At 41.3% G+C, this 27878-nt stretch overlaps 1 protein-coding gene across 11 annotated transcripts in view; it reads right to left on the reverse strand.

The window, feature by feature from the left end:
* SGMS2 (sphingomyelin synthase 2) overlaps positions 1-27878 on the reverse strand; it is a 113974-nt gene that overhangs the window by 72181 nt on the left and 13915 nt on the right. For 6 of the 11 annotated variants that reach the window (XR_002174883.3, XR_002174884.3, XM_073804999.1 and 3 more), the window contains exon 2: positions 4811-4985. The exons of 2 other annotated variants lie outside the window; for them this stretch is intronic. The gene's annotated coding sequence lies outside the window, so the exon portion shown is untranslated. Of the gene's footprint in view, positions 1-4677; positions 4782-4810; positions 4986-27878 lie in introns of those variants that run through there. 3 more of the 11 variants (XM_073805001.1, XM_019927782.3, XM_073805002.1) reach the window with 2 other exon arrangements.

A 27878-nucleotide genomic window follows, 5' to 3' on the forward strand; every position in this document is an offset into this window, starting at 1 on the left:
GAAACTGAGAAGATGAACATTTCTTACTCTCAGCAGAAAATTACCAGATCATCCCTATACCCAAGGATAAATGTATAAGGTTCTTCGAAGAACCAATTTTCTGTAGCACCAGTGAGATGCTACCATGAGACCCAGGAAAGCAGAGTGGCTAAGAGCTCAGCCTATAGAGAAAGATGACCTAAATTCAAATTCTAGTCCTACCATGTTCTGGCCAGCCAATCACTTAACTTTGGGCAAATTGCTTAAACTCTTTCTGTCTCAAACTGGAGTTAATAATAGCTACCTCACAAAGTTAAATGAGGTTCTATATGTAAAACACTAACAACAATGGCTGCCACAATGTCATTCAATCTTAGTTATTATCAACAAAAATACACCCGTCAACCGTAAGCATGAAGAACCACTGCTCTGGACTACATGTAGTATTTTTAAACCATACAAACACTTCTCTTCAGAAGCCATCTAATTTCTTTTTTAAAAAGCAGCTTAGGGCTTCCCTGGTGGCGCAGTGGTTGAGAGTCCGCCTGCCAATGCAGGGGACACGGGTTTGTGCCCCGGTCCGGGAAGATCCCACATGCCGCGGAGCGGCTGCGCCTATGAGCCATGGTCGCTGAGCCTGCGTGTTGGGAGCCTGTGCTCCGCAACGGGAGAGACCACAACAGTGAGGGGCCCACGTACCGCAAAAAAAAAAAAAAAAGCAGCTTAAAGAAATAAATCTTTATGTTTAACACTTTTATCAGTTTTCCATTTGAAAAATTTAAAACGGGATGCTAATATAATACAATTATGCAAAATAAGCTTTATTTCAATCTTTAGGCCTTATGTCCTATTTGGACAAAGATCTGCTATGCTAAGTGATGTTTCCAGAACTATTGGTTTGCAGTTAAGCTTTAAAATCAGAGCATACTTAGAAATCAGACTGTCTAGCTAAAATTCTGTGGCTATGAATCCAGAAGAATATGAATAAATTCCTTTACCTAATAATCAAATTATAGAAAATTAAAGCAAGAAGTTTTTAGTTTCTTTTTTGTGGTGCCTAAGTATAGACACTGGGAAGACCAAAGAACCAATTGTGGATTCACCACTCAACATAAAACTCTCCAATATGGGACTTCCCTGGTGGCACAGTGGTCAAGAATCTGCCTGCCAATGCAGGGGACATGGGTTCAATCCCTGGTCTGGGAAGATCTCATACGCCACAAAGCAACTAAGTCCGTGCGCCACGACTACTGAGCCTGAGCTCTAGAGCCCACGAGCCACAACTACTGAGCCCGCGCACTCTAGGGCCCGCATGCCACAACTACTGAGTCCACGTGCTGCAACTCCTGAAGCCCGCATGCCTAGAGCCCGTGCTCCGCAACAAGAGAAGCCACTGCAATGAGAAGCCTGCGCACCGCAACGAAGAGTGGCTGCCGCTCACCACAACTAGAAAGCCTGCACACAGCAACAAAGATCCAACACAGCCAAAAATAAATAAATAAATTTATATATAAAAAAAAACTCTCCAATATCCAGCCGCCATCTTGTTGCCTCCACTTGTTAGATGTAAATCACAGTTAGAACTCTGAAGCACATTTTACAATAGAACACAGACTACAAGTCAAGATACAATGTCAAAGGTCAATTAATTGCATGCTAAAAATATGTGTCGCTCACCACTAATACCAATATAGACAGAGAGAATATTAAAGTCTTTGCAAGCTGACTTGCAAAGTGGTCCCCAAGACCACTCCCAGTTTGATGATTTACTAGGAGGACTCATAAGACCCAGTATACAGTTGTACTCATGGCTATTTTTACAGCAGAGGGATACAAAGCAAATCAGCAAAGGAAAAAGGTACATGGGGTAAAGTCCAGAGGAGACCAGAGCAAGCTTCCAAGAGTCCTTTCCCAGTGGAATCACATAGGTGGTGCTTAATTTCCCCAAGAAGTTGTGACAACACCTGTGAAATATCGTCTCCCAGAGAAGCTCATTCGTGACTCTGTGTCTGGGGTTTTTATTAGGGCTGGTCACATAGGAACCTTCTGCTAGACATGTACCTAAATTCCACACTCCCGGAATGCAAGCAGGCATTCAACAGAAACCATACTGTTTGCACAAACAGTCCAGGCACAGTGAGCCATTCTTACCAGGAAATGGTGGGAACCCTCCTCAAATCTAAGTTACCAGGTACCACCAGTCAAGGGCCAACCTTGCAAGTGGGTGTTTCTAAGGAGCGCAGTCTCAGACCTGCTGTGTTAACTCATTTTTGTCCACTGTTCTATTTCAATTAGCTACCATACAGGACCAAACTATAGGAGAAAGGTCTTACTCTTAGCAGGTCACCTAGGTACATCAAGATCCTAAGAAGCACTTTTACCCTGTATATTTTCAGGATTTAAAATGCAGCATTTTTAACGTGGACACTGTCTTAACTTACATAGTAGAAGAGCTAAGATGGCCTTCAGTGTCCTTTTTTTTTGCATAATAAAAAGAGCTGAATTCTAGTCCTGTTTACTTTTCTGGGCACTTTCTTCTTAAAAATGCCATTGAAAATTCTGAATGAATAGTATTCCTACACTGAAACTGTGAGAAACCATTTAACTTATCAGATTGGTGAAAAATCCCGACCCAAATGACAGCTAGTCTCACAAGTTTCTAGCAGGGAGTGAGAATAAGATAAATCCCCTCTGGGAGGCAATTTGACAAGACAGCTATGAAAATTATACACATCCTTTATGACTGGCAATTCTACTTTGCAAATTTATACACATATAATTGTGTACATGCAGAATAACCTACACACAGAGTTATTTATTGCGGCATTGTTTAAGAGCAAGGATTGGCTACAACCCAAATGTGCATCAATAGGTCACTATTTAAATTGTGGTACATCCATACAATGGACTACTCTGTGACTGTTGAGAGAAGAAAAAAAAAAGAATGAGGACGCTCTCTTTGTACTGATTTGTTAAACCCTCCTACATATATCAGGAGAAAAAAATACATTGTTCGAAAGTATAGTTTGCTATCTTTTACTTTATGAAGGGGGCAAATATGAATTCATATTTGTGCACAGAGATACTCTGGAAGGCTGCATTAGGCACTGATAGCTGAGGCTGGGACCGGGTGGTGGAGGCAGAATTTGGGCAGGAATCTGCGAACCTGAAAAACATGAAGTAAAATGCTATCCTTGAAAAGTAATCCTTCTTTTCTAAGCCTAGGTCACATCACCCTGGCACCTGTTTTTTGTTTATTGTTTTAATAAGCTTCTCTATTTTGCAGTGATTAAACTAGAGCATTAAGATTGCTTTATCTTATTTTCCGAATCAGGTTCCAACTCTCTCCTTTTCACCTGTGCCTGTCTGCCATCTAGAAGGAGCTTTTCCCAGGACACCTGAGAGTGAGTCAAGTTATCTGCGCCTCCCTTCTCCCATCTGTTTGCTGAGGATATTTGGGGGCTTTTCTTATTTATTTATTTATGGCTGGGTTAGGTCTCTGTTGCTGCGCACGGGCTTTTCTCTAGTTGCAGCGGGCGGGGGCTACTCTTTGTTGCGGTGCACGGGCTTCTCATTGCGGTGGCTTCTCTTGTTGCGGAGCACGGGCTCTAGGCGCGCAGGCTTCAGTAGTTGTGGCTCACAGGCTTAGGTGCTCTGCGGTATGTGGGATCTTCCCGGACCAGGGCTCAAACCCGCGTCCTCTGCATTGGCAGGCGGATTCTCAACCACTGTGCCACCAGGGAAGCCCTATTTAGGGGCTTTTTAAAAGCTCCATGAAAGCAGGAATTTTGCTTTGTTCACTGCCTCATTCGCAACACTGAAATGAGCGCCTGGCCCACAGAAATTGTTCAGTAAGTATCTGTTGAATACATGAATTCTTTTCTTTACCCAGCTTCCATGGGACAGACACTATCAGACAAAGGGAGAGATATCACTGCGGTCAAATATTCAGAAATAGTTGTCATTCCTAGTATTGGCCCATATGGGCATTCTAATCCTAGCAACATTCTTAGAATTATTTTGAATTTTACAGAAGACAAACAAATACGCCTATGGAATGCTGTGCTGAACAGTGACTCTTAAATATTCCTAAAAATTTATTTTTAATTAACTTGGGATTACATGGCCCTGGGGTACATCTTTGGGCTGAAGACTTTTTAGGCAAACACCACACTAACTAGTAATTGATGAAGAAGAATGGCTATCATAAGAGCCAACGGAGCCCCGCTCCTAAGGTGCCCTAGCTATAGAGAAGGAAAAGAAAATCTTGTGCATTAAAAATGCAACTCCTATTTATATTTTCAAGAGTAAAATTATCCTAGGAACTAAATTCAAATTAGTTTAGACAGTGAGTTGAGTTGCACAATGTCAATCATGAACGCGAAAACTTCCTTCCTCCTCGGTGGGCAGAAAATGGGTATAACTACCACATTTCTTTGACCTTAGTTTAAAAAGTGCAGAAACAGAATAACTTTGCTAGTAATCATTTCAGTCATGTTGTTGAACAGGTGCACAGCTGACCAATGTTTCTTTGAAGATTTTTAGTGCCACTAATTTTTCTTAATGCACAGCTGAGGCAGTTACTGAGCGCTGTATTTTGGCAGTCACGCAAAGAGGTTAGGAAGTTTGGGTGTCACCTCTACTTCTCTTGCTGTCATTTAAGACAACAATCCAACAAGTAAGGAAACATCCACTCACCTGAAACAGCTTGAAATCTAAGACTCTCTTGAGGATAAAATAGAAATTCTCAGAGTTAAGGCATTTTCAAAATGTCTTAACTAGAAAAGAGAAGATAGCCGAGAAGTTGCAGGACAAGTGGTAGGCAACCAACCTTCAGCGGACGCAAATCACACTTCTGATCTAGCACCAGGAAGCACCCAACCTACTGTTTGCAGATGGTAGCACAGCAAATCCCACCGTGGTCCCTGGTCCTCGAAGCAGTGAACACATTCAGTCTTGTAGCAGATCCTTTCTGCGAAGAGTGGGAGGGGCAGAGGATGATAGCTCTAAAAGGCAGAGAAAGTGAGAGGTTAAATAAGAATGATGCTTTGTTATGTTTTGCTGGTTTTCTGGGGGTGAGGGTGAAACGATGAGTTCTATGATACTGCCCTCCCTGCGGGAGTCATGGGAGAACACTGGCTCTAACAGGTACCAGAATTTCAGGGGGAGAAAAGCAACTTGGCCATGCATTCCACCAACATTAATTTAATACCTGACAGACCTGTTCAGAGGTGGAGCGAGGAAGATAGGTGGATTCCCATCATGATGCTCACAAGCAGATAAAAGAAGCCTGTGATAAATGCCACTGAGAGGAGTCAGTCAGAATCAGAGCGAGGCTGGCGTGGCTGATTTAGAGCAAGTGGTTAGGGAGTGAGGGGATGCTATTTGAGTTAAGACTTAATAATAATGGGGGCTGGGATATGGAAGAAGAGCACTGCAGGTCAAAGAAGCAGCTGGTTCAAAGGCCCTGAGGCAGGAATGAGCCAGGCAGGTTGAAAGAATGGAAAGGCAATGGAGCATTGAAACTCAGGAATAGAGAAGTGCAGCGGAGGCCAGAGGCCAGAGGCCAGGTCACCGAGGACTTTGCAGAGCAGGTGAGGAACTGCCAATACACAGGCAAACTCAGTGTCACCGAAACCCAGGCTGCTGTGCGGTGCATAATCTGTCATGTTCAAACAAAATGGTGGAGGATTCCCTTCGAAATACACACAACTGCTGTGATATTTTAATGGGTTTTTAAATAGACTTTATTTTTTAGAGGAGTTTTAGATTCACGGTGAAATTGAGCAGAAAGTGCAGAGATTTCCCATACTTCCCCACACACGCATAGCCTCCTCCATCATCAACGTCCCCCATGGAGTGGGTGGTACATATGTTACCATCAATGAACCTACGTGGACTCATCATAATCACCCAGCGTCCACAGTTTACAGCAACGTTCACCCTTGCTGGCATACGTTCTATGGGTTTGGACATGGGTATAATGACATGTATCTACTATTAAAGTATCAGAGTCGTTTCACTGCCCTAAAAATCCACTATGCTCCACCTAGTCATCTCTCCCTCCTCTCTTTCAACGGATTTTAAGTAGCTGAAATTTGACTGGGGGGTGGAAGTAAAATGTATACCATTTTCCAGAAGTTTACAATTCATAGAACCACCATATGAATATCCTAAGAGTATAGACCGAGATACACACACAGACACACACACACACACAAAGACACACACACACGATATTTGGTAGTTGACGTATATATACCTTTTAAATGCTTAACAGATTTCATTAAAATGTATGTTTAACAATTACAGGGCATATACATACATATCCACAACCAGAAACTGATTTTCAACTGAGATCCCACTTTCACCAAAAATACTCAACTGTTGGAAGAGACTCAAGAACGAATGTTCTTGAAATGAAAGCCCTAGTCCACACAAAAACTCGTGCACAAATGTTCATTCTGCATTATTCATAACAGCCCAAAATGGAAACAATCCAAACGTCCATCAGCTGATGAATGGATGAACAAAATGTGGTGTATCCCTATCATAAAATATTATTTGGCAATAAAAAGGAATGAAGGAGTGATATATGCTAGAACATGGATGAACCTTGACAACATTAAATAGAAGAAGCCAGTTACAAAAGATCACATGTTGCATGATTCCATTTATTTGAAGTGTGCAGAAGAGGCAAGTCCATACCTCTGAGAGAAGTAGGTATGGAGAAAGTAGGTGAGCATTGCCAAGGGCTGGAGGCAGAAGAGAATCGGTAGTGAATATCAACGTGTATGGGGTTTCTAGTGGCGCAGTGGTGGCGCAGTGGGCTTCCCTGGTGGCGCAGTGGTTAAGAATCCACCTGCCAATGCAGGCGACACGGGTTCGAGCCCTGGTCCGGGAAGATCCCACATGCTGTGGAGCAACTAAGCCCGTGCACCACAACTACTGAGCCCGTGCTCTAGAGCCCACGAGCCACAACTACTGAGCCCGTGAGCCACAGCTACTGAAGCCCACACACCTAGAGCCCGTGCTCCACAACAAGATAAGCCACCACAATGAGAAGCCCAGGCACCGCAAAGAAGAGTAGCCCCCGCTCACCGCAACTAGAGAAAGCCCACGTGCAGCAACAAAGACCCAACGCAGCCAAAAATAAGTAAATTTTTTTAAAAAGTGTGTATGGGGTTTCTTTTGGGGATGATATAAATGTTCTAAAATTAGATAGTGTGATGGTGCACAACTCTGTGAATACACTAAAAATCACTGAATTGTACTCTTTAAAAGAGTGAATTTTATGGTATGAATTACATCTCAATAAAGTTGTTATAAAAATTAAAGAACAAGGGAATTCCCTGGCAGTCCAGTGGTTAGGACTTGGTGCTTTCATTGCCGGAGCCCAGGTTCGATTGCTAGCTGGGGAACTAACATCCTGCCAGCCGCTCGGCGTGGCCAAAAATTAAAATTAAAATTAAAAATTGTAAGTATATCTGAAATGCCGGGTAGAGATGAATAGACTGGTCAACAATGCTACGTTCCAATAAGGCCCATAATAGGAAGCAACTTAGTTTACATTGCAGACACCATACAATACTCTCAGTGGGCCATGTTCACTCCTTTGAAAAGACCGCCCCACCCTCAGAGAATGTCTTTCTCATTTCACTTGGGACCTCGTTCCAGCTATGACCTCTCTCTTGACTTCACCCACCACTGCCACTAACCTGACCCTACTTCCAGCCACCAGTGTTTCCCCTGGATTGCCTTAATCTTCTCCCGCGCCGGATTTTCCACAGGAAAATCTGATCTTTCTAAAAATTTACTCTCACTTGAAACCCTTCAGAGGTTCCCCATATTTAAGCTATTTCTGGAACACTGAGGTACTGTTAGAAGAAATTAATGCATATTCATATTCAATCAGGTAGTACATGTGCCTCTTAATAGTAAAGGTGCCTAAAAATATGGCCTCAAAGTATCCCCAAACCATGCCTGTCCCTGCCTGTAGGGACACTGGTTGCACTGTTAACACCCACCAATAATCTCATGGGCTAATCTTTGTATCTGCCAACTTGAGCTACTCTATCAAAAGGATCAATTCAATTGCCTATTTATAAGGTCAAGAGTCAAGTTAGCTTAGATAAATACCTGATAAGGTAAGATACCTGATAAGGTAAGAACTGGGCTAAGAAAGAGATTTCTCAAGAAGACACACATCCCGAAGGTCCAATGCTTTTCGTGTACCTACACACAGCGGTATGTAGAAACAAGCCCAGAGTGTCAAGTTGGGAGAAGCTGAAACTTAAAGTAGCTCATAAAACAGGGCAACAGTTTATTTCTTAGGTAGCAGGGGTAAGTCAAATTAAAGAAGAGCAGATAGTGGTTCCTGGGCCATAACTTAAGTCTGTGGACATTTATAATTGTTTCTGTCATGGTATTAATGATACTGATAACATCATCAGCTTATAGTTTTTTCCATCTAGTCAAACTCAAAATGTGTGCTCTTGTTGAAAAGGAGATGGGTAAAGGGGGTGGATGTTAGACTGCAAATTCATGCTCACTACTCCAAACACTCTGTACACATCCTGAAGTAGTTAAGAGAAGACCCATTTAAAAGAGTGTCATGGAAGTTCATTTATTTTAATTTGAAGTATATATACCATGCATCACTTCAGAAAGGAATAAAGTAAATGATACAGCTAAGAAGTAAAATCCTCCTGTAAAAGGAGTAACATAGGATCAGAAAGCCAGGTAAATAGAGACCAGGGGTTCTTTTTTTTTTGGCGGTACACGGGCCTATCACTGTTGTGGCCTCTCCCGTTGCGGAGCACAGGCTCCGGACGCACAGGCTCAGCGGCCATGGCTCACGGGCCCAGCCGCTCCGCGGCACGTGGGATCCTCCCGGACCGGGGCACGAACCCGTGTCCCCTGCATCGGCAGGCGGACTCTCAACCACTGTGCCACCAGGGAAGCCCAGGGGTTCTTGATCACAAGATGCAGTGGGAGGAGTGCGGGTGTGTTTCCTGTGACTGAATATTGTCTCACCCACTCCCAGTGAGGAATCGCCACACTCAGCACCTCTGGGACTCCAGACATGATACATAACCTCCCTGTGCCTCAGTTTCCTCATCTATAAATAGGGATAACAATAGCACTAACTTCATAGGGTCCTTAAGAGGGGTGAAGGAGTTAATATTTATAAAGACCTTAGAAACAGCACCTGGCATATAGTATGCGTTATCCATATTTGTTAACTAACTAAAATAGAAAGGAAAGAACAGGGGGGATTGAGTGTACTGGTTAAGTTTTACAACATGACGAATACTGGGATACATATTTGGCTCTCAGTTCCTTTGCAGCTAGAGCAAAAAAGAGAAGAGACAAAACTGTCCAAACTCAGAGTATGAGTATCGCCGTATCTGCACGTATTAGGAGGATGGGGAATGGGGAACTATGTTTGTTCCCTAGCGGAAAAAAAGCTTCTCTTGACACTTAGCTCTAACATGCTCACTGTGTACAGACACAAGAGGCAGTGAGCAACAGCACAGATCAGGGAGACCATGTCACATGTTAGTTTTTCACCATGACCCTCAATAAATTCCGAAGCATGGCTCTCTGGAGTTTCTTTGGTAGGAAGCCAACGCAATGCAATACAAATAAGCAGCTCTGATGGTCTGGCTCATTTCAGGGACACAACTGCACCAGAAATCCATCCTTTACTTCCATATCCCTCAGCCACGCATCTGATGAGAGCTGAAGAGAAGACAGTTCCAAATCTGTGGAACAAATTCTCTACCATCAGGAGATGGCCAAGATACAGCCCCATAAAAACACTAAGTAACCTGATGCGTTGAAAGTGACTTTCCACAGAAGCCTCTGTTTTTAAGTCTAATGGACTTGAGAGTCACCATCTGGCCAAAGAACAGCCATAATATCTCAGGGGATTGAACAGCTCAAAGAATATTCCTATTTGTCACAGTCATCTCAGGCTCTATCGAACAGTTAAACGTGGAGCATTTCCAAATTACAAAAGCCATTGTGCTGGAGGTACATTTCATTGTAAGTTGGAAAATAGATTAATTTTTATTTTAAAGACTAGTTGTTAGAGGGCAAACCTTAGCTAGCAAAGGACCTTTGTTCCTTCAGATATTCCCCTGCTGTACATGGAAGACACGACACAGCTGAACTCCCACGCTATTCCACAAACCCTGGGAATTAGCTGATGTTCCAGTGATTTGTCATCTTGTTTCATTCCATCAGGCAAAGTGTGTTGCTCTTAGGACTGATTATTTAAGAATGTTTCTTCGGATTGAAATCGTGTTCCATCTTAAAGTTGTTAATCAACTGTAGCGATGTATTTTCATTTTAATTCTTGGGGGGTATTACTAAAGCCACCCAAAGAAAGCAGAAATAGATGAATTCACTTGCAGTTTACAGGCACTAAACATAGCACTTGGCAAGGAAGAAGAACCGAGGGTGGCATGTATAATAAATCCCCGTGCATCTCTGGACAAACATCACTTCCTTGAAAAGAAGCCTTTTCTTGACTCTTCCAGATTGGATTAGGGTCCCCTTTACCTGCTTCCACATCGCTCTATACTTTTTCTCCACCATAACTGTTTGCTAATTGTAACTAACTAGTCAACTACTGGTAAAGGTTTACTGGCTCTTTTCTGTCAGACTGTAAACCCCATGAGGGAAGGGACCACATCTGTCAGGTTTATCTTGTTCCTGGCACATAGCTGATATTATTTGTTCACTGAGTAACCCCCGCTTTATGAGATAGCCATCTGTGCTCCTGAAGACTCCCATGTAAGCCCCTGGCGAGTAAGACAATGAAGTCCTTGAAGTAATCTGATAAAGGGGGGAGGAAGGGAGGAAAGCATTACATATCATGAAACCTGCAAGTCTGATGCCTTGAAAATTTTCAGAAGCAGAGTCCTTGGATGTACACATGGCAGGTATGAGTGAGAGAGGGAGGGAGAAACGGGGGGGAGGGAGGATGGACTAATTTAGGCGGGGGCTTTAAGAGTAAAACTGTATGATGAGAACTCAAATAGTGTCTTCTAATTATAGACTCAAATTTGAAAGGTCACTCTGTACTTCTCTCTGCCTAATACAAGCAGCATTCAAACATCCCAGAAATAGGAGCGCTTTTTTTTTTTTTTTTTTTTAAAGCCCAGAGAGAAAAAGTTGAACAGATTTAAAAAGCCCTGTGTCTCTCAGCCTCTACAGTTTTTCTGTTAGGTCTTCCATGAAGAGACAATTGTCAATCTAGTTCTTTCCTTCAGGACACAAAGTTGTTGTTACATTCGAATTCCTCAACTCTTTAGAGTAAAAGTCGCAAGAAATAGTACCACATAGTATCATAACAGTGAAACGTCAATAATTACTTAATTTTAAGAAATGCTTTCAGACCTACTGCAACCAAAGAAAACAATATTTTTATAATTTAACACTGAAAGTGAGAAGGTGCTTTAAACTTACTGGTGAGCAAAGAAACCCAAATCAAAATATTTGTGTTAAAAAAACCCACAAAATTATCAAGCCGCTCTCTAGGACTACTGTAAAATACATTTCTTATATTTTACAAACACCCTAAGAATGTGAACAAGATTTAACTCTGAGCCTCTGACATTATTAATAACAGTGAAAAACTGGAAATAACGAAGTATCCAAAAACAGTGGGTTGCTTAAATAAATTGTGATGAATGAATGCAACAGAATACTGAAATACTTCTCTACCATGTTGAGTGGGGAGTGACAAGAGGTTCATGATATATCCATGAGTGCAAAACAGTGATATATGTCTGACCCTATTTATCTTGTTTTTTAAAAGTTGTACATGGGAATTCCCTGGCAGTCCAGTGGTTAGGATTCTGCGCTTCCATTGCAGGGGGCATGGGTTCGATCCCTGGTCGGGGAACTAAGATGCCACATGCCGGGCGGCGCTGCAAAAAAAAAGTTGCACACATAAATGTAAATGCTGGAAAGATCACGCAAAATTCTAACAGGTGATAGATTATAGATGACTTAAGGTTTCCCTTTGCGTATCAAGGTTCAAAATTTTCTAAAATAAACATGAGTTGTTACTATAATTTAAAAGTTAAAGAGAAAAGGTGAGTCTTAAACTCCCAAAATAAATTTCCAAATATCAGCTATTATATTAACAGTCTCTTAAAGAAGTTTAGTATTATGATAAGCACAGAGTCTGTTTAAACTAAGGATAAAAATAATAAACCTCATTTTTCATTTTGGTAACTATGTGTGGGGTAGGCAAATAAAAACATTCTGTCTCGGAAACTTAAGAAGTTTTCTTTTTAGCAAGATGCCATTTGTGGTAACATGCCACCAGGTAGCAAAGAGATCAGCCCCTCTAGTTAAATATAGCATAATTATATAGTTCATAAAATTAAAGTAAAATGTACATATTTGCTGTGATTACTACTCTTGCTCAAATAAAATGCTGTCTTTGAAAATAAAAATGAAACTAGAAGTAAAAATGAAACCAGACATGGATAAATATGAATTAAGAAAGAAACAAACTGCGGGGGGGTGGGGGGGGCAGTGGAGGGGGTGTTATTAGAAGGAGGCTGCCAGACAGAGAGAATTCACCTCTGGTCAGGGAGAAAGGACGTTTGTGGGGAGGCAGAGTAACTCCTCAGGATACAGAAGCATTATAATCAAAACCGCAAGGATTCTGTAGTATAGGTACCTGAGTAGATTAACAGAATGAGCAGACTAGCTACACCTGAGTAATTCAGCCAGCACTAGACTTGCGCTAGCTCTCCAGCTCTTGCTTGGGAAGTCTCCTTTAGATTCCCAAGTTTCTTGCTTCTGTAATCCATTTCCTCTAGTTCTTATTTTTCTCTCTCTTAATCTTTTGTGGTCCTTGCTCTTAACGTTTCTAAGAGATTGATTACTCCAGCCTCCTCACTAGTTATCAGCAGTTTGCTTCTCTTGTTTTAGAACATGAATAATTTGTACTTACTTTAACTCTTATAAAGTCTACCTGGTCTACCTGTGTATCATGGCCCATCACAGACATCCTCACCCAACAGGTTTCCAACATTCCTTCTAAGCAATATCAAAGCAAAATACATACTGGCATATTTACATAATCCTCTGTTTCACAAAGCAATGTCTTTCAAGATCTTCTTTTTAAGTCTTGGAGGAAGGATGATGTTCAGAGAACAAAATGTTGAGTCAAGAAAGTAAACTCTCAGGACCACAAAGAGTTATGTGGTGTCCAAATAAAATAACAATTAAAATACCAGGAATAACTGGAAAGGGGGAAGAAGAAAGAAGTGAAATGGGGGGCACACTAGCAGAAGGTTTTGCAACTGAACCTTGAGCAAAATAAAGGAAAATGAAGCAACGCATCCAAAGCCCAGGGATGATGAACATATTTTGAGGGCAGGGGCCAGTGGTGAGAATCAAAATGTAAACCAGAGCTCCTGCTGGTAGCACCTGCTGGTAGAAACCAGGCTCTACCGGGCTGTCATAAAAATGGATAGCGATGCTGACCAAGTAAGTAAATCAGCTGTGTACTCTTACGTTGAGCTTCTAAGTCATGCATGGTCAGAGGCTATATCTCAGAGTACACGAAGGAAGAGTCTGAGTAAACATTATGAATGTCATTATTAATGACCATCCTACCCTCTCTCTTGCTATTGAAATCAACCCATGGGCTTTGAATACTTTGGACACCACCTTGATTTCAGAGAAGAGAGATGAGGTTTAGCGCCTTGAGAAAGAAACTCTGAGGTCCTCCCTAACCTCCCTGAAGTGTCTAAAGCTTGCTCTAGAGAAAAGTAAAGAATAATTGCTATTCACCCTTACGGAAAGGTTTACAGACAGTAAATAATCCCGATGTTGGATCACATTTCTAAACAAACAAACAAACAAAAATATGTCAAGGAAACGCAAGCATGCGTAGTCTCCCCACTGAGAATACACACGTTCATTTTTCACTCTTTCATGGTACTTTACACTGTAATAATGTATTAGGTGGTGAGTCACTCTCTAATTGAGAGCAGTGGGAAATACGATGAAAACAAGAAAGGAAAGAGGCTTCCTGAGGGACAGAGAATGAGCAAAGAATACTTTAGTATAGTCAGGAGACCTGGTTTTAACCTGGATTCTGACATTGCTAAGTGTGATCTTTAAAAGTCACTTTAACAGATCCAGCATACAGAAAATCAAGTTGAACTCAACAATACAATCAATCCACTGGATCTAACTGACATCTCTAGACTACTTCTATCTTGTAACAGCAGAACACACATTCTTCTCAAACTCACATGAACATTCACCAAGAGAGACCACATTCTGGGCCACAAAACACACCTTAATAAATCTAAAAGGACAGAAATTATACAATGTCTCCTTTCAGATCAAAATGGAATTAAACTAGAAATCAATAATGAAAGATAGCTGGAAAATCCCAAAATACTTGGAGATTAAATAACACATTTCTAATTAACACATGAGCCAATAAAGAGATCCCAAGGGAAATTTTTAAAATATTTTGAACTAAATCAAAATGAAAATATAACATCAGAATTTATGGATGCAGGGACTTCCCTGGCGGTCCAGTGGTTAAGACTCCAATGCTTCCAATGCAGGGGGTGAGGGTTCAATCCCTGGTCAAGGAACTAAGATCCCACATGCCACGTGGCATGGCCAAATTAAAAAAAAAATTATTTTGGACTTCCCTGGTGGTCCAGTGGTTAAGACTGCGCGCTTCCACTGCAGGGTACAGGTTCAATCCCTGGTCGGGGAAGTTCCACATGCCACGTGGTACGGCAAAAAAAAAAACATTATGGACGCAGCAAAAGCAGAAGGAAATTTATAGCAATGAATGCACATTTTAGAAAAGAAGATCTAAAATCAATAATCTAAGCTTATACCTTAGGAAACTAGAAAAAGAAGAGCAAATTAAACCCAAAGAAATAGAAGAAAAGAAATAATACAAAATTAGAGCATAAATCAATGGAATTGAAAACAGGAAATCAAGAGAAAATTAATGAAACCAAAAGCTTGTTATTTGAAAAGATCAATAAAATCAACAGGTCTCTAGGCAGGCTAACTAAGAAAAAAAAAAGAACACAAACTTCTAATACCAGAAATAAAAGAGAGTGCTGTAGACCCCACAAACATTAAAAGGATAATAAAGGAATACTATGAACGTATCTATGCCCATCAATTTAATAACCTGGGTGAAATGGACCAATTGCTTCAAAGAGGCAATCTGCCAAAACTCACAAGAAACAAGCCATCTGCATAAGCCTATACCTATTAAATAAATTGAATCAATAATTAATAACCTTGGGAATTCCCTGGCAGTCCAGTGGTTAGGCATAGCCAAAAAAAAAAATTAATAACCTTATAAAATACAAAGCACTAGGCCCAGATGGGTTTACCAGTGAATTCTACCAAGTATTTAAGGAAGAAATCATACCAATCTCTTTCAGAAGACAGAAGCAGAGGGAATACTTCCTAATTCATTCTATGAGGCCAGCATTACCCTAATACCAAAACCAGATAAAAACAATACTAGGAAACTGTAGACCACTATCTCTCATGAACACAGATGCAAAATCCTCAACAAAATATCAAAAATTGAATCCAACTATGTAAGAAGAGAATTATACACCATGACTAAATGAGATCTATAAAAGGTATGCAAGGCTAATTAAACATCTGAAAATGAATTAATGCAATCCATCACATCAACAGGCTAAAGAAGAAAAATCACATGATCATAGCAATAGATGTAGAAAAAGCATTTGACAAAATCCAGCACCCATTCATGATAAAAACTCTCAGTCAACTAGGGAGAGAGAGGAACTTTCTCAACTTGATAAAGAACATCTACAAAAAGCCTACAGCTAATATCATATTGTACTAAATGCTGAAAGCTTGAAGCTTTACCACTAAGATCAGGAACAAGGTAAGGATGTGCCCTCTCACCACTGCTTTTTAACATCGAACTGGAAATCCAAGCTCATACCATTAGATAAGAAAAGGAAATAAAAAATATAAAGATTGGGAAGGAAGAAATAAAACTATCTTTGTTTCACAGACAACATGATCATCTGTGTAGAAAATCTGAAAGAAATGACCAAAAAAACTCCTAGAACTAATAAGCAATGCTAGCAAGGTTGCGGGATACAAGGTTAACATACAAAAGTCAACCACTTTCCTATATACCAGCAATGAACAACTGGAATTTGAAATTTAAAACACAATACTATTTACATTAGCAGCTCTCCCCACAAAATTGAAATACTTAGGTATAAATCTAACAAAATATGTATAAGATCTACATGAGGAAAACTACAAGACTGATTAAAGATATTAAAGAAAAACTGACTAAATGGAGAGATATTCCATGTTCATGAATAGGAAGAGTCAATGTTGTTAAGATGTCAGTTCTTCCCAAATTGAAGCACAGATTCAATGCAATCCCAATCAGAATCCCAGCAAGTTATTTTGCAGATATTGACAAACTGATTCTAAGGTTTATATGGAGGGTTTCCTTGGTGGCACAGTGGTTAAGAATCCACCTGCCAATGCAGGGGACACAGGTTCAATCCCTGGTCTGGGAAGATCCCACATGCCACAAAGCAACTAAGCCCTTGTGCCACAACTACTGAGCCTGTGCTCTAGAGCCCGCGAGCCACAACTACTAAGCCCACGTGCTGCCACTACTGGAGCCCATGTGCCTAGAGCCCGTGTTCTGCAACAAGAAAAGCTACTGCAATGAGAAACCCATGCACTGCAAAGAAGAGTAGCCCCCACTCACCACAGCTAGAGAAAAAGCGTGGGCCCAGCAACAAAGACCCAACTCAGCCAATAAATAAATAATAAATAAAGTTTATATGGAGAGACAGAAGACCCAGAATAGCCAACTCAGTTCTGAAGGAGAATAACACTACCTGACTTCAAGACAATTTAAAGCTGGAGTAATCAAGATAGTCTCATATTGGTGAAAGAATAGACAAAGAAGTCAATGAAATATAATAGAGTACCCAGAAATAGACTCACATAAATAAAGACAATGGATCTTTGACAAAGGAGCAAAGACAGTACCTTGGAGCAAAGATAGTCTTTTCAATAAATGGTACTGGAACAGCTGGTCATTCACATGCAAAAAAATAAATCGAGACATAGATCTTACACCCTTCACAAAAGTTAACTCAAAACGGATCACAGGCCTAAATGTAAAGCACAAAACTAACTCTTAGAAGATAAGACAGGAGAAAACCAATTGACCTTGGATACGGAGATTACTCTTCCGATACAACAGCAAAAAGCACAATCCTTGAAAGAAATAACTGATAAGCTGGACTTTACAAAAATTAAAACCTTGTGCTCTGTGAAAGGCAATGTCAAGAGAATGAGAAGACAAGCAACAGACTGGGAGAAACTGTTTGCAAAAGAACATATGGTAAAGGACTGTTCTCCAAAATATACCGAAAACTCTTAAAACTCAACAATAAGAAAACAGACAACCCAATAAATAAATGGGTCAAAGACCTGAACATACCTCATCAAAGAAGATACAGAGATGGCAAATAAGCATATGCAAAGATGCTTCACATCACATGTCACACAGGAAATGCAAATTAAAACAGCAGTGAGATACCACTACACCTATCAGAATGCCCAAAATCTGGAACACTGACAAAACCAAATGATGGTGAGTACATAGAGCAACAAGAACACTCATTAACTGACGGTCAAAATGCAAAATGGTACAACCACTTTGGAAGACAGTCGGATGGTTTCTTACAAAACTAAATACACTTTTACCGTACAGTTTAGCAATCGTGCTCCTTGGTATTTACCCAAAGGAGTTAAAAACTTATGTCCACACAAAAACCTGCACACATACAAATATTTATAGCAAGGTTATTCAGAATTGCCAAAAATTGGAAGCAAACAAGATGCCCTTCAATGGGGGGATGGATACATCATACAATGGCATATTATTCAGTGACAAAAAGTAATGAGCTATCTCAAGCTACAAAAAGACATGGAAGAACTTTAAGTGCAAATTGCTAAGTAAAAGAGCCCATCTGAAAAGGCTACATACTATATGATTCCAACTACATGGTACTCTGGAAAAGGCAAAACTACAGAGACAATAAAAAGATCAGTGGTTGCCAGGGGATTTTTAGGGTGGTGAAACTATTCTATATGATACTGTAAATGATGGCTATGCTCAGCTCAGTGCTCTTTGGTGACCTAAGTGGGTGGGAGTCGGGGTGGGGGGGAGATCCAGGAGGGAGGGGATATATGTATACATATAGCTGATTCACTCTGTTGTACAGCAGAAACTAACACAACATTATAAAGCAACTTTACCCCAATTAAAAAAAAAAACCCTAAAGAATGTACAAGAGTGAACCCTAATGTGAACTATGGACTTTAGTTAATAATAGTGTATCATGCTGTATAAAAAAAAGAAAGAAAATAAAATTCAAAAAAAATAGTGTATCAACACTAACTCATCAGTTGTAACAAATGTACCCCGTTAATGCAAGATGTTAATGATAGGGGAAACTGGGGGAGGAGGGGACATATACGAGAACTCAGTACTTTCTGCTCAATTTTTCTGTAAACCTAAAACTGCTCCAAAAAATAAAGCTTATTAATTTCCAAAAAATTACTTCTCAGAATTAGCTATAAACTCATTCATTTTAAAGATATTTTTAAGAGAGCAATAATTTTTTTCAAAAATAAAAACAAGAAATACTCCAAATATTGTGATTTAACCTGTAAAGCAACACTCAAAAATTAATGGCAAAATAGCCTCCAGTTATGTCCTTTAAGGACAATGACAATTTGCTCAAACACCGACCACTAATCTAAAACTGCCTTGTAATTCGAAAGCACTTAAGTCTTTTAAATACAGAGAACTTTCTAAATACTGCTTAATGTTGATGAAGCAACATTCGTGGTCAGGGCAGCGCTCCATTTCATAACTCTGCCGCCACAGGTTTTCATACTCTATGTACATATTCATTCCAACAGACATGAAGATGATGCTTCGTGTACCACATGGCAGGGCACACCTTATCCTGCTGAAATTAAAGACTTCATTCAGGGTGCAACATAAGCACATACACATAAGGAGGGGGCTCAGCACAAATATGTAATGTGCCATTTGCAAACCTGTACCCTGATGAAACTACACCTAAGAGAAGACTTGCTTTCCTTCCAAAATGACATTTTTACCACATCCCTTAAGAACATTCTCCTAGCCAAAGATGCACTTTAATAGAGCTCCCTAAGTGAAGAGTTCCCAAACTGCTCGCCTCAAGGAAGGAACCTTGCTACCAAGAGCCTTGTTACCAGCTAAGAAGATGCAGGTAACGTGAGACACATCCGGCAATAAGACAGAAATCTGACCACAGAAATAACAGCCAGGTCCCAAAAGATATTTTTTCAGCTATTTGCAAAATTCCATGTAAGTTTTTATACTGTGATTTTAAATGAAAACATTTCAACTTCAAACAGCCTTCTTAAGTCTTCTGTGAATTACAGTTCAGAATTACACATGGAACCATGTGCAGGTGACCTAGGTGGTCACCCTGAGCACCTTTTGTAAAGTAGCACCCCCTGAGTGGTAATTTTACTCTTCAGTCCTACCTCAAAGGGTGTGGGATCTTTGAACCTTTTCCTGTGTAGGCAGCCTTAGGATGGAGGTAGACCCTAAGGACGCTAGACCTCAGAGCTCCACCTCTAATTTCCTGTTGCAGTCACACCCTCTGCTCATTCTACTTCTCACTGACAACCATGTCCCTGGCAACTCACAGGTGATGACAACTGTTTCCATGGCAACTCATGGCTGACACCACAGTACTTCCACTACTTCCCTTTTCAGACACAATATTTAGAAACTATTAGTAACACTTGTGGTTTATAAACAAACAATAATAAAGCTGGCTCATCAGACAACTATATTTGTTAAACTGGTTGTATTTAAAGAGTCAAATCCAAATTCTCATTAGAATATAATCAAATTTATTCATTTAAATGAATAAAAATGTGTTTGAGGACAAGTGATTCAAAAGCATTTTGTCAATATTTCCTTCTTTTTAAGATTCATGTTGAAAGGGATCAAAGGATTCTTAGAATTCAAAAATAGCTAATTAATTACTTGTATGAAAAAGTGAGTATGTACCCAATCTTAAGATTATTTTTACAAATAGCACTTTAGAATCTAGGTTCAAGTACATCGTTTAAAACAGAAGAATTCACCCTCATTTTCTTTAATGATGATGGTAGAGTAGGGCAGGGGCTCAAGTGGTTGGCAAATGGGGCAAAAAGAACAGAAATGAAACTTAGGGTCTAACACCATATATTACCTTTAGTATTCTGTCTTCTCTACTAAACCATTTAGAAAGAACTTTTGCAAATTATATCCTTCTGGCTGTTGTCTCACAATTTTCCTGCTCCTTGCTCACCTACTAAAGGCAATTGACTTGTCAAGAAGGAGAACAAAACAAAAAAAGATTAAAAGGGGTCGGCGGGGGTGGGGGGGGTGGGGGGAGTAGGCTTAGATTACACCACTGGATAAAGAACCTTTAAAAAAAATTAAGATCTATATGTGACTAGTGGTCAATGGAGAAACAGTAAAAGGAAGAAATCACTGCAAAATGTATGTCTGTTTGACAGACTGAGCCGACCTCCAAAATTCACTGAGGCACAACTGGAAATTACAAGACGAACGTTCATTAAGACAGGTACACTTTACTCCAGTTTCCAAGACTGTTTGCCAGATAAGTAGACGTAGCTTGAGCTAAATTTCTCTCACATACACACTAACACAGAGAAACAGAAAACGCTCCAGAATATAGCTTCCTTCTCCTAATTTCAAATATATTTCTCTACCTTCCTCCCAACCTAATATATATAACATGAATTATCTTTGATAAACCCATGTCCTTTAGACATGTATAATCTCACCCTAAAAAAAAAAAGAATCTCAGTGATAAAGAACAGTTATATCACCCCCTTAATTCCTTTCTCTGAAAAAGGTTATTAGTATTCTATATCTTTCGTTCACTTTTCTCCTCAAGTCCTATAAAGTTTTCTTTGTAGACCAGTGTCGTGCTGCCTCTGAAACACAGAAGCAATTATTAATCAAATTTTTCCTCTTTGTCCCTATTAGCAACAGCACCCTTGTCATGATCATCATCATGTTCCAGAAAAGTATTAGAAGAGCCTGCCAAATCAGTCTTTCTAAGATTTCAACTTTGTGCACAGGCAAATCTTCAGGCTCTACAATAAAACCTGAAGTCCTCCTCTTGACAATCACCACCTTCCTGAATCTTCTCCTTACCCAGAGTGGCCTGGAAATGGCACTAAACTGGCTTAGAGAGACTGATTAATAACTTCCTAGTAATCTTAGTTTCTTCATCTAAATAAAAAATTAGTCTAACTAGACCACTGAAGGATTGTTTTTCATGCTCTACTTCCAACATTTTTATTCCACCTTTCTCAACCTCATGGAAGAATTTTTTTTTTTAAGTCATGTTAAGTGGCATCTATTATTACTAGATGATGGTTCCCTGACTCAAGGAACTTAAAATCCAGTTGAGGATCCAAGGATGCTATGTTAAACCTAATAAAAGTTTATTTCTGACTGCCCCCAAAATGAGGTCCACAGACAGTAACTGATTGAGTGTGCATTCTCAGTGGTGAAAATGAGTGCTCTAAGAGTGGAAAAATAGTTTGCGGTCCTCCAAAGGGCATTAAAATTACTCAGGGGGAAGGGAGTGGTTAGAAAAAACCTGTCGAAAAAGGCAATAATGAAAGCAAAAGGTGGAGAAACACTGAGAGAGGAACCCAGACAGAACTTTAATGCTCCTTCCTCAAAGGGGTCCTTTCCTAACCACTGCCTAAAGTAAGTCTCTCCTCTTATTCTCTCTCAGCACTGCTGATCCACTTTCACAATTTTTAATTATATTCTTGTTTCCTTGTTTTGCCTGGGTGTCTCCCACACTGGGTGACAGGCTTCACGAGATGATGGACCATGTCTGTTTGTTTATAGGAGTTCACCTTGTCTGGCACAAAACAGGTGCTTGCTGGTTCCTGCCAAGCCTTTCCCCTTAACCAACTTTTATTCTCCTGACATACTGAAGGACGTGTCAGAACCCTTTTCCAGACATTACTGCAGGAGATGGTCTCCAATGCTCCTAATTCACTCTTACTTTCTTTTAAAACCACTTCAAGGTCCCCTTGGCCACAGAGCATAACCTGCCAGAAATTTTCCCAAGGATCTTTGATCAACTATAAAAACTTTAGTATGATTTTCAGAGTTTTTACAATAATAAACCTGATATTAAGAGAAAAGAATTAGGCAAGGAATGTGCATATATTTTAAATGCAAGAATGAATATCAAAATAGCACTTTTTATTCTTCAAGGTATCTAAGATTTTAAAAGACCTTTCATTTCTTACTCCACAGCTGTTGTTCTGCTTCCGGGTGTATCAATAATGGAACTACTAACAGACAAGGCAATAGAACAGTCTAGGACATACACCCATTCCACATGCAGACGGGGAAATTCTAACGTGAACAAGAGGTGACACGTGTATTGGGCAGACGGAAATAAAACTTGACGTACAGGAAGTCATTTCAAATCAGAACAGCTGGGACTTCTCTGGTGGCGCAGCGGTTAAGAATCCACCTGCCAACGCAGGGACACGGGTTCGAGCCCTGGTCGGGGAAGATCCCACATGCCGCGGAGCAACTTGGCCCCATGCGGCACAACTACTGAGCCGGCACAACTACTGATCCTGCGCTCTAGAGCCTGCGAGCCACAACTGCTGAAGCCTGCGCGCCTAGAGCCCGTGCTCCACAACAAGAGAAGCCACGGCAGTGAGAAGCCTGCGCACCGCAATGAAGAGTAGCCCCTGCTCGCTGCAACTAGAGAAAGCCCGCGCAGAGCATCAAAGACCCAATGCACCAAAATATTTTAAATAAATAAATTTATTTAAAAAAAAAAAAGAATCAGAACAGCTGCCGTTAGGATGATATCGCCCCCTGAAAATAGATCCTGCCCACCTAGGAGTCAGGTCAGGCGTTATCACAGTCAAAATTATCTTCGTGAAAATATTACGTGAGGAAATCAGGAAGATGAGCAAGTCTTTTGATTTGCTTAGAACAACAACAAATATATATCTTTCCACAGTATCAAGATATTTGGCAAGTTCTCAATTATAAGTTTAGTTGGAAAAAGTAAAAACACAGATATACTTGTGTGTGTGTATGTATGCATGTATGTATATAATCCACATGTATATCCATATATATCTATATCTATCTATCGAAGTTATAGGGACTAAAACCAAAAAATATATAAGATACTTCATTCCCTCAGTTTTCTATTGAATGTGGTCTTTAATTAGGGTGACCATATAATTTAACACCCTAACCAGGCCAGTTTTGAGTCAAAGAGAGACTTACTAATAATTAAACCAGGACAATATGTATACACTGGGACTGTCCTGGGCAAATCAGGACACATCATCACCTTAATTTTAATAGAGTTCATGGAAAATTGTAAGATTTCATGAAATACAAATCAGATGAACAATTTAAAAATGTGTCTCCTTTAGTAAAGTTTTTAAAGAAAAAAAAGGTTTTAAGAAATGAATTCGTAAAGGCTAAAGTCCACAAAAGATTTTGTCCATATGAAGCAACATCCTACTAAACAAAGGATATAAATTAAAGAATGAATAGTAAAGTATTAACATAAGGAGTTAATCTCTAATAGGACCAGAAGCTTAAATTAATATTTTCTTTAATTAAGAGAGCCAATCCTTTCTAAAAACATAAACCAACCCCGTATAGATATTTCTGCGCCATAGCCTCTAGTACCACTTAGTTATTGCTGTTACTAGGAGACATTTGCATAAAAACAAGATTTATATCCTTCCTTGCTTTTACTCTTCCACCTAAAAGAACAGTCCTCCATTATTAGCAATACACTTAATATCTCCACAGCAACTAGTATAATTGGGGTGTTGCAACAGGAGGATAATGAAGTGCAAAACAAAGTGATAGAAGTAGCATAGAAGAAAAAACCACTTCCTCACAGCCTTGATGGGAAAATAACTACCAAAAAGAAGAAGGAAACTTGCTAAAAAGAACCCTTTGGGGGTGGCTTTACGCAGTCGCTACTAGGGCTTTAAGATACTCAAGCATCGGGCTTCCCTGGTGGCGCAGTGGTTGAGAGTCCGCCTGCCAATGCAGGGGACACGGATTCGTGCCCCGGTCCGGGAAGATCCCACATGCCGCGGAGCAGCTGGGCCCGTGAGCTATGGCCGCTGAGCCTGCGCATCCGGAGCCTGTGCTCCGCAATGGGAGAGGCCACAACAGTGAGAGGCCCGCGTACCACAAAAAATAAAAAAGATACTCAAGTATCCAACGAGGCAAATAAAGGTTTCCAAAATGGTGAATCCTATGGAGCAAGAGCAGATGACTTCACCCAAAGAACTCTGAGGTGGGGAAGAGATGAGGTTCCTGAAATAGATAAGAAGTGATTTCCACAGGTTTTCACATGTGGCTCCCAAGAAGGTACAGGGAACAAGGTACAGGTAAATGTCTAAGAGGGCATCAGAGCTTTGTAACCCTCCCAGACCAAACCCTGGCAACTGGTGAGGTGTGTATGGGGGAGTGGGGGAAGTGGAGGGAGGGAGGGGGGGAGGGAGGGGAGGGAGGGGAGGGCAATCCTGGGCAAAATATATCCAGCCCAGGCCCGACAGTGGCTACAGAAGGCAGAGGGCAGGAGTCTGAGTATCAGGAAACCTGGGCTCTTCATTGGCTTCTGCCTGACACAACACAGGCGTAAATAATGCAAGCAAAAAAGCAGTTTTTAAGAATACCCATGGGGCGGGGCGCGGGGTGGTGGGACGAATTGGGAGATTGGGATTGACATATATATACACTAGTATGTATAAAATAGATAACTAATAAGAACCTGCTATGTAAAAAAATAAGTAAATAAAATTTAAAAATAAAAGACATGATTTAAAAAAAAAAAAAAAGAATACTGGGCTTCCCTGGTGGCGTAGTGGTTGAGAATCTGCCTCCTAATGCAGGGGACACGGGTTCGAGCCCTGGTCTGGGAGGATCCCACATGCTGCGGAGCAACTAGGCCCATGAGCCACAACTACTGAGCCTGTGCGTCTGGAGCCTGTGCTCCGCAACAAGAGAGGCCGCGATAGTGAGAGGCCCGTGCACCGCGATGAAGAGTAGCCCCAGCTTGCCACAACTAGAGGTAGCCCTCGCACAGAAACGAAGACCCAACACAGCAAAAATAAATTAATAAATTAATAAACTCCTACCTCCAACATCTTGTTTAAAAAAAAAAGAATACCCATTAATTTAGAAAACGTGTTCAGGGACTTTCCTGGTGGCGCAGCGGTTAAGAATCTGCCTGCCAAGGCAGGGTACACGGGTTCGAGCCCTGGTCCTGGAAGATCCCACATGCTGCGGAGCAACTAAGCACGTGCGCCACAACTACTGAGCCTGCACTCTAGAGCCTGCGAGCCACAACTGCAGAGCCTGCGTGCCACAACTGTTGAAGCCTGCTCGCCTAGAGCCCGTGCTCCGCAACAAGAGAAGTCACCGCAGTAAGAAGCCCGCACACTGCAACGAAGAGTAGCCCCTGCTCGCCGCAACTAGAGAAAGCCCGCACGCAGCAATGAAGACCCAATGCAGCCAAAAATAAATAAATTTATTTAAAAATATATATATATATTAAAAGAAAACATGTGTTGAGTGCCTACATCATGCTAGGAAATAACAACAAGAACAAAAATGTATAAATTTTGCTCCGGAGGAGCTTAGGCTGGAAGAAACATAGTTTCAGCAGAAAAATCATATTACAGTATGGTAGTCCAGTGACAAGAGAAAAGCCTAACTATTTGGAACAAAGAGGTGACACCTAGCCTATGGGGGTGAACTGGAGAAGGAAGAGAGTGAGGAAAGCTCCCTGCAGGAGAGGCTGGAGGTCATTTGTGCTTTAAATCACTCCTCTGAAAGGTTCAACAAGATCACCACGTAAAGGAATCCTCCACATTGTAAAACCCAATGAGCACTGTGTTCTCATCTTACTCAACTCCTCGAGAACTTACAACAGAACTGATTACTCCATCCTGCCTTAAACACTCGATTTAGTTGGCATCTGGAACACTGCTCTTTTTTGTTTGTTTGTTTTTGCGGTACGCGGGCCTCTCACTGCTGTGGCGTCTCCCGTTGCGGAGTACAGGCTCCGGACGCACAGGCTCAGCGGCCATGGCTCACGGGCCCAGCCGCTCCATGGCATGTGGGATCTTCCCGGACTGGGGCATGAACCCGTGTCCCCTGCAACGGCAGGCAGACTCCCAACCACTGCGCCACCAGGGAAGCCCCTGGAACACTGCTCTTTTCGTGCTCCTCCTACCTCGCTGGTTACTCCCTGGTCTCCTACTTGATCTATTTATTAACTCCGTTATTCCTCGGGGCCTGATCTCCGCTGCCTCTCTTCTCTGCCTAGGAAATCTCCCCAGGTGATTCTAGATTTCCCATCTCTTTACATACCACTCTATGCTGACACCCACTGGCCCTGATCTTGTCCCTGAATGCAGTTCTCAGAATCACTACTGGCCGTTTGACAACTATCTCCGTTAGGACGACTAACAGACAACTCATACTAACCAATGGCCAAAACAGAACTCTATTCCCTACAACCCCGTCACCCACCAGGAGTCCTGCTTGATTTCTCCTACTCTGTCACGTCACCCATCCAGACCTATCCATTAAGTCTTGTCGACTCTATCTCCAAACCTCTCAAAACCATGCACTGCTCTCCATCTCTAATACTGCCATGCTGCTCCAGCCCGCATCACTTCTCACGTAGAATGCTGCCAATAGCTTCATAACTGGTCTCCTTGCTTCTACGCTGGACCCCTTCTACTCCGCTCTGCCCAGCAGACAGATCTGTTACAAATGTAAATCGGACCATGTGTCTCTCCTTCTTAGGTCACTTCACAATGCCTTCTCATTGCATTTGGAATAAAATCCATAGGCCTTACAAATTTTGCAAGTACCAGCCCCTCCTCACCGGGTCCTGCCTGCCTCGCCACCGTCTTTCTCACTATTCCTTCCTGCGCAGACACTGCGGCCAGACTGGTCTCCCTTCCTTCCCTTGTGTAACCAAGCGCTCTCCCTGTTCCCTCTACTAGCTCCTTCTCACCCTTCACCCCTCAGTGCAAGTCCAACCTCTGACAAACTTTCCGGACTGTGCTAGGGCAGGTTTCCCCAGTCATCTCTACATGTGTCCTTGAAAGAACTGGTCCAAGTCTGAACTGATCTTGTTTATTAGTTTTACTTGCTTATCATCTGCTCAACCTCCCTTTTCGGCACTTTTTCCTCTCTCAACACATAAACTCATACAATCTCCATTAAGGGTAGAAACCTTGAGTATCTATTGGTCACTGAATCCCTAGAATCAAGAATCAAGTCTAGCACATAGCAAGTGCTCGAAAACTGTGTTGAATGCGTTTATCAATTTCAGAAGGGGCTGAGGCGGGCTTAGGACTGGTCTCAGCCACCTGTGTAGTACAGGTATTTGATAAAGTCAATATATTTATGAAATCCAGAGCAACCTATCTTGAGACCTTGGTGAGAACAGCAGCTTGTCCAGTGGCTGGGGGAATGTTTTGCTACAAAAGCCTCCACCATGATTTCCTTCCTCTGCATTTAGGTGATTTTCCTGCACAGAATGGTACTCTTTCCTTTCTCCCTTTCTTCCGACCTCCTTTTCTCCCTTCCTTCCTTCCTTCCTTCCTCCCTCCCTCCCTCCCCCACCTTCTACCCCTCTCTCCCCTAGCCCTCTACC

This window comes from Tursiops truncatus, chromosome 5, assembly GCF_011762595.2.
Source record: "Tursiops truncatus isolate mTurTru1 chromosome 5, mTurTru1.mat.Y, whole genome shotgun sequence".
Taxonomy (NCBI): domain Eukaryota; kingdom Metazoa; phylum Chordata; class Mammalia; order Artiodactyla; family Delphinidae; genus Tursiops; species Tursiops truncatus.